Here is a 12,254-nt window from a genome sequence, read left to right on the forward strand (position 1 = left end):
ACAGGAGAGGAATTTCTCTTCCGGGATGGAAACCACGCTGACCAGAAGAACAAGGGGGCGGGGCTCCTGTCGCAGACCTGTCTCCTCCTGACAGTCCCGCCCCACTCCACACCTGAACACGGCCTCCGTCGTAGTGTAGCGCCCAGGACGGTGTACTCCACTATAGCCGGGTACGCCCTGAGTTCTAGTTATCTTAAACTTACTTAGTTGCCCTCAGTGCAAGTTCCCCTGATTTACACACGTATAACACACAGATACACTTTTACCTTACTTTGAACTATAGATAAGAAACAGTACCAGACACAAGATCTTCTGTTTAAACCAAGCAGGTTTACTGAATGAACTGGTAAACACCCAATAAATCAATAAAGTAAGAAGTCTCTTGCAATGATAAAATATAACAATAATAACAGTTACACAGTTCTGTACTGTAATGGGCCACACACACACACTCTCTCACACCACCCAGTTTCCCAAGTCCCCTCGGTGCAGGCCTGGATCGATGCTAGGGTGCGTAGGAACCAACGGTCCTAAAAGAAAACAAAATGGTGCTCCTACCTGGAACTCTTAGTCTCTTTCCACAAACTCACAGCAAGCCGACAGGTCCGTCCCTTAGTCCATGCAGCTGCACACTTACTCTTTCCAAGCAGCAAACCTGATCGGTCCGCCTCTGCAGTTAGTGGCCTCTCGCTCTGTACAGGTCCGGTGATCGTTAGCGAAGTCCGCCTTGAGGGCTAACTCCGGTTAGCCAAGTTAGCACGCCGCTAACTAGGTGATTCCGAGGCAACAGTGCAAACCAGTCCGGGCCGCACCACCTCACATTCACACACCGTCACTCAGCCGTCGACGTGGGATGATTTATCCTCGCCGTCCCGTGGTAAAAGTCTCTGCAGACGCTAGTCGCATCTCGCGCACACTTTTTTCTCCTCCGATCTCTCGTGGCTGCTGCCTTCTCCTTCGTTTCTTTTCCTCTCTCTCTCCTTTTACAATAAAAGAACCTAAACACAAACTAGGTTGTGAATAATACAAATATAGGAAAAGGAACAAGATAACTATTCAGCGGTATATATATACATACACACAACTAGAAATAAAACTTAGCCCAATAAAATATACCCGGGCTACAGTAGCATCGCCAGATGCAGGCAGAGGGACACCCCTGCCCTGCTGTGGATTGCATCGCCTCCCACTATGCTGGCTTGCGCGCATTTCTTTTCCTCGTGCTCGCCTTTCGTGCGTCGCCTTCCCATCTCTGCGCTCACCATCCCCTTTAACAGGTCAGCCTGGCGGCTGATAGGCCGCCTCGGGGAACGCCCCCACCTCGAACAGGTGCTACTATTGTGCGCTTAGTCCACAGTGGATTAAAAGAATATTGTGCAACACTAAAACACACAATATCAGGATAAAACCTGATAAAAAATAATAAATAAAATTAAATAACCTTTTTTAGAAGTAGTTTTCTTGGTACATATGGAACGCCAGGACTGCCATAAGTGAGACCTGAAGGAGTCAACTGTGCCAAAATGAATTAATTAAATACACCATTAAATAATTAATTAAATGTCTCAATAATTAATTAAAATCAGAAATAATTAATTACATAAATATTTACAACACATGTAATTAATTAATTATTGACACAATTAATTTATAACACATTTAAATAATTATTGACAGTTTTAATTAATTATTTAATGATTTATTTATTTAATTCATTTTGGCACTTTTGTCCCCTTCATCTCTCTCCTTTAAATAATTTTATCTGTCAGCCTCACCCATCAAACTAAGTGGGCGGGGTTAACGCCGCCATGCAGCTTCTCTAACATTTGATTGGCTGCCGTGCAAAGTAAGTCAAAACAGGTTGATCCTAGATAATCGATTGCTTGTGTAGACATGGGGCAGCCAGGTATCCCAGTATGTATCTCAAATCACAGGCAGCAATGGTGGTGGTGTAGTTTTAAAATACCCCGTTTTTCTGTCACCAACTATACTTTTAATAGTGTTTTAGCCGCGAATATCGCGTCTGGTCAGGTTGTCAACATAGAACATGTTTGCAGAAGTGCTCAGATGCTTTCAGAGATTTCAGTAGCTCTGCTGACAGTCAGCTGACAGAGTGCACCGAGCTCACAGCCCCGGTGTTCCAGCTTAACTGTTTATTTATAGTATTTGTTTGTTTTGGAAGGGGTGTACAAATCTGAGTGGGACTGTGTTGTTGGAGATTTTAAGGCCACACAGGACACTGTAAAGAGAGGGACAGGGACCAGTCAGAGGTCAACCCCGGACGAGTTTGAGTGCGAGAGTACAAGATATAATTGGATCGAAAATGGAAGCTAAATCATGGAGGTTTAGGATTGTCCACCACATCAAAAAAAAAGAAAAGAAAAGAGAAAGACCGAGGAAAATAAATACATGAACTAACAATTACATGAATGAATAGAAAACACACATAACATGAACACAAGGAAGAACACGCTTACATTTATATACATGACATAATTGGTATTTCTGACCGGAAAGAGAGGGAAACGGGTCGTTTAAGCACTGATGATAATAATGAAAATGTCTCAGTTTTTTCTGTAGGTGGAAGCAGACCTGGATCAATTTTCCACATGCAGCGGTCTGAAGAAAGTTATAGGTTAACATTATTAGGAAACGTTCAGGCCAAGTTTTTGGTTGAAGTGTTTACAGCGTGTTGGGATTCAGAGATTCTTTTATTGCTATTATATAATCTGCCTTATGATGACTGCATTAATAAGATGTTTTACAGTATTATCTTTACAGGAATATTTCTTATCAGGGTTCATATTGCATTTATTATGTTCGTTATTACATTAACCTTTCTATTCACAGGTTGACTTATGACCATTCTATACACAATGCATAACTGTGCTTGTTTAGAGTTGATGTTCCGTCCAAAAGGCTTTTAAGCTTCACTGGTGGGGCGATCGTGGCTCAAGAGTTAGGAGTTCGCCTTGTAATTGGAAGGTTGCCGGTTCGAGCCCCGGCTTGGACAGTCTCAATCGTTGTGTCCTTGGGCAAGACACTTCACCCGTTGCCTACTGGTGGTGGTCAGAGGGCCCGGTGGCGCCAGTGTTCGGCAGCCTCGCCTCTGTCAGTGCGCCCCAGGGTGGCTGTGGTTACAATGTAGCTTGCCATCACCAGTGTGTGAATGTGTGCGTGAATGGGTGGATGACTGGATATGTAAAGCGCTTTGGGGTCCTTAGGGACGATTAAAGCGCTATATAAATACAGGCCATTTACCATGGTGAGAGTGTCCAGGTGATACATGTTGAGGGAGGATGAGAACATAGCAGGTTGATTGCATGCATGCTTACAATACATAAATCTAGCAACAGGCCTGAGCGCAGGCCCAAGTGTCTTTGACCTTTTTGTAACTGGCTGCCCTTTTAGCTACTTGGTAACAGATGACGGGAGGCAATAACCAGCCCTCAGACACTCTGAAGGCTTAAGACTATGATTGTGCATGGAAGGGGTTGCAGAAACAGGAAGTTATATGTCTGGTCCATGTCTGTTTATAACTATTAAAGATGTACAAGATATTGACTGTACGTGATGAACTCTTGACTTGTGTTGACGCCATGGGGGGGCGGATACCCCAGTGCTTTAAAATGTTCTTCACATGTATTTTTGTCAGAGGACATATCCTGATATGTTTTCTCCGCTGCTAATAAACTCATCGTTTGATTGCACTTTTCTGGGGCCTCCGTCGTTTGTTGTCTGGTCTGCAGTTGATCGATCTCGCTTCATTTTGGTGGAGGATGCGGAGCAACTAGCGATCAGCAGGTGGTTGTTGTTGTTGTCGGCGGAGGTCGAGCCCAGATCAGGTGATCGGACGGCAGACGTCACGGTGATTCTCTTGACTGCTGGGCCCATATAACATAAAAAAGGTAAGGCACAAACCTCTTAAACAGAAATTGTGCTATAGTGGAATATAATTCTAAAACAGGTAGTCAAGTGGTCATCCGTTGATCTCTGTTTTGAGTTTTGTTTGAAACGAAAACCGGTGTTGCAACGAAAGTGAAACTTAAGAGTAATGTTGTGTTCACGGCCGGCTCGGAAAAAGCAGTACGGAGCTGCTTCTGATGTGTTAAGGATTTTTAAGTGTCAAAGTTCAGGGGTGCAGACCCCCCCCCCCTATTAGAGACGTCTTTTAGGGTCCGTCGGCGTGCGGTACTGGAGACTGACCTCCTACCAAGACCTGGGACCTTGGTTTTAAAATTGGTTATGATCGCAGAAGATCATTTTGAGAGACACTTAATGGTGACATGTCCTAAGAGTAAATGCCGGACAGAAGGTCCGAGGAAAAGGGACATGTTCTAAGAGTAAATGCCGGACAGAAGGTCCAAGGAAGTGTGACATGTTTTAAGAGAATAAATACTGGACAGAAGGTCCGAGGCATTGATATATGAGCTAAGAGAAACTCAGGCCAGCCGTGAGCCTGAAGTGTTGCAGCAAACCGAGCCGACCAGCAAAAGTGAAATTAAAAGTGAAAGCCTGATAATAAATACTGTGAGTTATGAGAGACGATTAAAAAGCATTACCAGTGAAGATTTGTGGACCCGCCGTGGCCCATGAAAAAACTGTGTTTTTGTTGATATTCCTGTGGCCGTCTGAGAGACGAGCGGCACGGTGCATATCCGGGGTAAACTGAACTAAAGCTGTGACGTAGGAAACTGTCTAAAATGATTTAAAGTGCCAGCCAGTTGCAGGCTGAGAGGCTGTAAAAAGTCTCTTTTTCTGTTCTTTTCGTGCTGAAGAAAAGTGCGCAATTAAAATTTGGGTGCGGTCACTTCCCCTTTTAATTTTAACAAAGAACGGATACATTGATTAAAGGGGGGCAGTAATTTCAGTGGTATGTTTGGGAATGTGGCTGAAGGTTGGATCTGATACCAGGCGAACAGGGCCGGTCTAAAGATTAAAAAGGTACGCACAAACCTATTCAATAAGCAAATTTGTGCAAATTGGCTAATTCTAAATTATCTGTTCGCTGAAGTAGGTGATCTTAACTATTAAAACTGGCGCAGTAGTGGTAAAACTGAGTTCTTGAGAATAAAGAAGCTTTGAAGTAATGAGAAACTTTGAAGTAATGAGAAGCTTTGAAGCAAGGATAATGAAACTTTGAGAAACAGACAGTACTGAGTTAAAAGGTTATATGGTATTTCATGGTAAAAGAGAAAAAGAGACCAATGTATGTTTAAGAATAGAAGAATATAAGAGTTATTGGTCTGCTTATGGTTTAATAAGTGTGAATAGCTAATGATCAAGAGGATCATTTTGGGAGTAAGCTTATTTGTAAGTAAAAGGATTAAGTTCGGACGAGGAAGTCCGACAGAAAACACCGGGTGTTGTCAGGATGTTTAAGTGATACAGAAGTTCAGAAAATCGAGTCAGAAATGGTTTTGTGGCTCTTGGTAAACTGATTTTGAAGGAAAATCAGTGTTTATTGTGCTGAAGTAACAGATTCGGTGGTCTGAGGAAAATAAATAAATCGGTGAATGGTTGATATATTTACCTGAATTTTGGTGGATCCGCTGAGGTCCAGAAGAATAATCAATGCGGACTGTGTTGGTTTGAATGTTGGTAAATGATCCAGGAAGACTTGCCCTGGGTCTGTGTCTGTGTGTGTTGGTCAGTGACAGCATGCGCAGTTTAAATTGGGCGCTGTTCCTTCCTCTTTTTAGTTTCAAAACACAAAGGCTGTTAGATTATGAATTACTGTGTGAGGAACGGTTTGACTTTTGACTAGGGAAATAATATGCTTACTTTTGGGTCTATGAAGATCTCGTAACATTCCGGTGGAGATCCCGGGGTAAAAAGAGCGAGCTCAGACGAGGGAGTCCGAGAAAAAGACACCGTGAGATGAACAAGGTGTTTAACTGACTCAGGATTTCAGAGAATCGAGTCAGCTGTGATCTTGAGTTTTAATGGTAAGTTGATTTTAAAAGGAAAATCAATGTTTACCATGTTGAAGTAATTCCGATGATATTATTAGAGGTGTTGTGACACAAGTGAAGAATAAGTTGTACATGTGGACACACAATTATGTTGATATGGATGGATCGGCTGCGGTCCATCTGATAAGTGAGTGCTGGGTAAACTAAGACAAGAAACTGTTTTCAAAGTAGCACTGGCCGCAGTGATGTACATGTGCGGAAGATTACTGGACCCAGCGAGGTCAATATGATGAAGTTCTTGGGCAGATAAATGACAGAAACAGTTTCTGAAGTTTGAAGAGAATGTTGAAGCACCGAGGCTGAATTTTCTCTGTGCTTGGTGCGCTGTGTGGACTTATATTAGAGTTATAAGTCCAAAGGTTATGACCTGGAGGTCATTCATGGTGTTTAAAGAACAGGAATTAGAAAAGATATTTAATGAGATATTTTGTGTAAATTGAGGGGGACTCACCACATATGTGTTCACTTTTTATTTAAAGGGACACAGACATTAACACACACACAAAGTTCTTAGGGGTGAGTTACTTCCTCTTTTAATTTTAAACTGCAACACATGTGTGCATTGAACTAGAATCTCATTTGGGCTAGTTAAAGATAAAGATGATCTTAGTCAGTCCCACAGGTGGGAAATTTGTTTTGTTAAAGCAAAAGTGCAAAGTTATGCAGCAGAAATCAGAAAACACTGGAATGCCATAAAATAAAGTAGAACAGAATGATGTATACAATAGAATAAAATAAGAATACCAATACTATATACAGCTGAGTAAGAAAATACAAACTACAACTTTGTCAAAGAAAGAATTGCACATATAGCTGTCTTATTGCACGTATGAGGGTTCTGGTAAAGCACTAGTTCTGGTAAAGTAAAAGATTATGTTCAAAGTTTTATGCCCTGGAGGCCAAAAGTCATGTGTAGAGAAGAACATGACTTAGAAACGGACATTAAAGGTCACATTTTGTCTAATATAGGGAGAATTGTCCCATATGTGTTTATTTCTCTTCTCTTTTAAGAGGACAGACGCAGTTACTGAGTGTTGTCTACTCCCCCCATCTTCCCCTTCCTGATTCTAAACAAGCATGTTTGATAGAGCTCTGCGCGCTTGATAAAACTCTCTCTAAGACTCTTAGGAAAGCGTGTATGGAGTGATTCTTAGTGTACGAATGTTGTACTGGATTTGAATGATTCTGTGTGAGTTGTACAAAATAATAAAAAGTAATAATAACACTACGTAGGTACATAGCAGAGTGTGGGAGAAAGAGGAAGTCTGAGAGAAGTATGTGTGTATAGCCAAGCTGGAGAGTGTGTTTGAAACCGGAAGTTGGATATAGCTTGTGAGATGGGGAGACGTTGCAACATGAAAACAGAGCAATTAGAGACTGAATGTCTTAAGAAAGAGTAAGTAATAAAATAATAAAATATATTAATTATATGTTTTAGAAAAGAGAAAGGCCGAGAACATAAATACAAATACATGAACTAACAATTACATTAATGAATAGAAAACGCACGTACACAAATTGCTACAGGTGAAATTATGGTAGGAAACAATCGGAAGTGGGATAGTTTAATATACCCATGCAATGAAGAAAGCAGCTTACACTCCTTTAATGTCCAGAGCCAGTGTGTCCACTCCCTTCATGCCACCCCTGGCCAATTGGCCCCCGTAACAGGCAAGTATGGAAGGCTGGTAGCCCATGACGGGTAAGATCCCACTTGGAAAAACCACGGGACAACCTAAGGCAGGCACAGTCACGATTACTACGGCCTGAGTGAGCTCGGACTCACTGGTGGAGACTGGATTTCATGGGGAAAGCCGTTGGGCTGAGGCAGAGGGGGAAATGCTAAACAAACATGTCATTAACAATGACCAGTGATGAGTTAAAGAGGGGAGACACTCACTGTTTTTCAGGGTGAATTGTTCCCTGAACCTGAAAAGTAAGCTCTAACTTCTGGCTGAGGACAGGGAATGCTGTTATTTAAGGTGGGAAGTCAGAATTGGGGTAGCGAACCTTGTGAAGGAGTCTGAGAAAACCACAGAAAACATATACACAATCACACACACAAATAGAAAATGCTTTAACCTTAGAATACAAAAGAGTTCATGAAGATCAGATGGCAGGTTTAGCATAGGAGTCTGTTTATCATGTTGTCCAACTCGCTTAGTGTGTAGTAGTTTTAGAAGAGAAAATTCAGAATTTAGTGTTGATGGTGTGCAAGTTGGGTGGCGTTTATCGAGATTCTCTGTGTTTTGAGCAGGTGAAATTATGTTAAGTTGACCTGAGAGTGTCAGGACCCTGAAGAACTTGTGGCAAAATGTTCTGTGTTTAAGATTGTTGAGGTTGTTGTTGTAGTGATGGGTTACTTATATCGGTTAGATTTGTGTTGTTTTCTTATTAGAATAGAGGGAGTTTTAGTGAACATGGACATTGTTACACCCAGGCTCAAAGGCCGCAACATAAAAAAGGAGACGAATATCAGAGTGTTAGTGAGAAGAGGTTTTTCTCAAAAATGGCATAGCAGGTTCGCTATAATGGCTGGTGCCACCAAGGCAAAGACAAGTGAGCTCCCCAGGAAGCTTGCATGCACACCTGACTAGGTGTGGCCAATTAGCACCAGCTGAACACACTGAGCAGATTAGAGGCTGCAGAGGGACGTAACACCTCCTCCCTCAAAAGGGTTCCTCTAGGACCCCTAAATTTATTAAAAGCCCCTCTGAAGCCTTCAGGTCCTTGACCACAAACCTGAAATAAAAGTAAAAGCTAACAGAAGCACAGTATTCACATTATAGTTGGCATCTAAGCATGGATGGGCATGAGGATTTGAAGTTGCCACACTGAACACACACAAAAAGTAACATGTGACCAACACAAAGGAGCACAACAGTCACAAACCCAAAATGATTACCTGACCTGCTACAACACAAAACCAAAAGTAGCAGCAAATAATCCCAACTAAGTGATCTGTTGTCTCCACCACACAAACAGTCACATACAAGTGGCCCTATACCACAACAAGTTACTTTAATCCAAGAAGTTCAGTAAAGCAAGCATACTAGTGACCAACCACAAAATGGAGAGCTATGGCCACACAATGATCACATCAAGGGTGACTCAGCACCCCGCAGTGTTATTGCCAGCACCTGGCCAACAACACTCACAAGTGGTCCAACAAAATAGCCATATTCCCCACAACACTAAAGGTCACAGCACAAAACACTCACCTCACAAGGATCTCATTAGCATCCATCAACACTGACATGTGCACACACAGTACACATTATGCCAACTTAAAATGGTCTACCTGCCTCCGCCACAAGACCATAATAAATGAATAGTCTCAAACCTCTTACCAAGTTTGGTGCCACTGGTTCACTCTGAGCAATTTCCAACCTAAATCGTTAAAAAAAACAAAAAACAATAAAACTTTACCTATCTAGTCTTCAGTGGTGTACCGGGCTCGAGGCACCTTTAAACGCAAACTCAAGGGTAGGCAGCAAACCAGGGGTACAGTCTCCCACCAAACCCTGAAGCGTACCCCCACCCAGGATAACCACCAAACACAAAAAACTAAAACAACAAAGCAAAACAACAAACAAGTGCTTCGATGGAAGGGCAGCACAGCCACCCAGCTGAAACACACTTACTAAAGGGACGTTGCTCAATCACAGTGAACACCATCACTCACCCACTTAAAAGCAATACAAAAAACTTATATTCAGTCTCCACTAAAATGTCCAAAGATCCTGGACGAGCGCCCACTTATGTTACAACCAGGCTCAAAGGCCGCAACATAAATAAGGAGACGAATATCAGAGTGTTAGCGAGAAGAGGTTTCTCTTAAAATGGCATAGCAGGTTCGCTATAATGGCTGGTGCCACCAAGGCAAAGACAAGTGAGCTCCCCAGGAAGCTTGCATGCACACCTGACTAGGTGTGGCCAATTAGCACCAGCTGAACACACTGAGCAGATTAGAGGCTGCAGAGGGACGTAACAGACGTGTAGAATTGGGCCCACTATTTTTGTAACAGTGCACTTAAAAAAAAAAAAAAAAAACCCTGTCAGGTGATTTTGTTTTGTGTTTTGATGAGCTAATAATCAGCTCTCTTCTTCTCATTTTTGTTCTAAGCAGGCCTGCAAAAGAGTGAATAACAGCGCTGACAAAAAGTCTCAGGAGAACAAAAAATAAGGTGACCTTTTCCAGATTACAATGGGCGGAGGAAAGAGGCCACGTGTGGGGATCTGATCAGATTGTGAGTCCCTGTCTAAAAGGATTGCAGCGAGCCAATCCAGTCCAAAGGTATAAAGAACTATTTTCCTAGAAACAAGTAAAAAGAAAATAAATGATTATATAAATAAATTGATTTTGCTGAAAGTGGAAGATCTGATTATTTGTGCGGGAAGTCCCCACTATTAGCAATACCTGATGTTAGTGCGTGTGAGTGAATGTGTGGAAATGGATGGTGACTGGACGGACCTGGCAGACCATAGGTTGGACCGACTGGACACTGACATAAAGACTGGACTAAGGTTGGACACATGACTGATAACTGTTCTGTTTTAAGTTTTCTTTTATAACACAGGTTGGATCATAAGTGGGAGAAACTGAGTATGAAATGTGAAGTTCTGGTTAACACACAGGTTTTGTTTCTAGGACGTTCCAAGGATGCAGGCTGTGGATGGAGCCAAGAAAAGATTTGACATGATGATTAATTTGATTTCATTCCTTAAACACAGGTTTGAAGGTCCGGAGCATGTATACCTAATATGATATGACTAACCTTTTCTTTTAATTCCCTAAGCTCGAGTGAAGGATTTTGAGTTTGTAACACATAAGATGTGTCACAAAAGGGGGGAGTTACAGGATTTAAGGTTTAATTTGAAATGGGTTTTAGGATTACTTGATGACGTTTGGGGTTTTTGATCATTTAGTTATGGTAAAACTGAGGCAGAAATTGTTATTTTCAGGTTATTTTTGATTTCTAGAAAAAGAGGTTATAATTTAGGCGTGCACATACAGATATGTCAAAGGAAAATCGTATATATGTGATCAGCTACATGAAATGTGTTTTTTTAGGATTACTAAGCAAATGTCTACGTGACTTTTACCTAATAACTTTTGTGATGATAAACTTGTTTACAGACTAGCAGCTTGCTCGCTTCTAGAACATACAGACTTAGGAAAGGGGAACCTCAGCTCTGAGTTCTGAGAATAACTCTGTTAAGTTGATAGGAAACATGTTGAGACAGCCATATAGGGCAAATGTGGTAGAGCTTGTAATTAAATGTGGGCTTGAAAAGAGGAAGCAAATTTGGTACAGGACGCGCTTGAGATGATCAGATGAGAGAAGGGGAAGGTCAGGAATAGTTTAAATTAAGAGTGAAAAATTAAATTGGGTGAAAGGGGGGTGTAGCAAGTAAATTCAGGGCAGCTCACAGCCCGGCATAAATGCAAGGTGCTGTCACACAGCTTAACTTATTTGTTTGATTTATTTTATGACAAAATAATAAGGAAATATTGAAAACATACATTGAAAACAAACATACAACATACAACCCGTTGAGGAGACAGATAGGGTTGGGCCATTGAAAGGTTTTGTTTGTTTAGCATAATCGCTTTTGTTATATTTTAGTTTTAACAGGGGACATGCCTCTCTGGAGCTTCTCTCCTGATGCTACCCCGCCAAAGACCCTTATCCATAGAGACTATGTCAGCTCCCAAACAGACAACAACAAACCAAAACTAGCAATAAACAATCTAAACATAAATAATAACAAATTAAGAACAATACAGAATCCAAATCTGAACCGAAGAATAAAACAGTGCAATGTGGATTATTAAATATTAGGTCTCTCTTTCAAAGTCTCGGTTAGCTCACGCCAAGCGGTCACAGCAGATGGCTGTCCGTACCTGAGCGTGGTTCTGGCGCAGGTTTCTTCCTGTTAAAAGGGAGTTTTTCCTTGCCACTGTTGCCAAAGTGGCTATACTATAGTCTGCAAACAAAGAACTGAACTGAGGTAAAAGAAGCAGGGAGAATTGAGGGACACCCTTAAGTAAAAACCATGGTTGCAGGAGGAAATCAGAGAGCGGATGAAGCCGCAAGGGAAGCAGCAGGCTATTAAGGACAACAGCAAAGGGTGTAGGTAACTGCTGAAGAGGAGGCAGGCATCAATAGGTTGGAGGAGGCCAGACGGGCCCAACAGGAGGCTTCTTCCCAGGAAAAGAGGTGTGGCAGAGCAAAGGAGCCCGAAAAGAGGGTGGTCTTTGGAGAGGAATGGATG

The 12,254-nt window shown here is 41.9% G+C and overlaps 1 long non-coding RNA gene across 1 annotated transcript; it reads right to left on the reverse strand.

Moving 5' to 3' along the window:
• Positions 1-310: 310 nt before the first annotated feature.
• Positions 311-1,603, reverse strand: LOC112845056 (uncharacterized). The gene is made up of 2 exons (XR_003217851.1): positions 1,117-1,603; positions 311-998 (listed from the first exon to the last, which is right to left on the reverse strand). It is a non-coding gene; the product is annotated as an uncharacterized LOC112845056 (long non-coding RNA).
• Positions 1,604-12,254: the final 10,651 nt, after the last annotated feature.

Source organism: Oreochromis niloticus, unplaced genomic scaffold, assembly GCF_001858045.2.
Source record: "Oreochromis niloticus isolate F11D_XX unplaced genomic scaffold, O_niloticus_UMD_NMBU tig00002652_pilon, whole genome shotgun sequence".
Taxonomy (NCBI): domain Eukaryota; kingdom Metazoa; phylum Chordata; class Actinopteri; order Cichliformes; family Cichlidae; genus Oreochromis; species Oreochromis niloticus.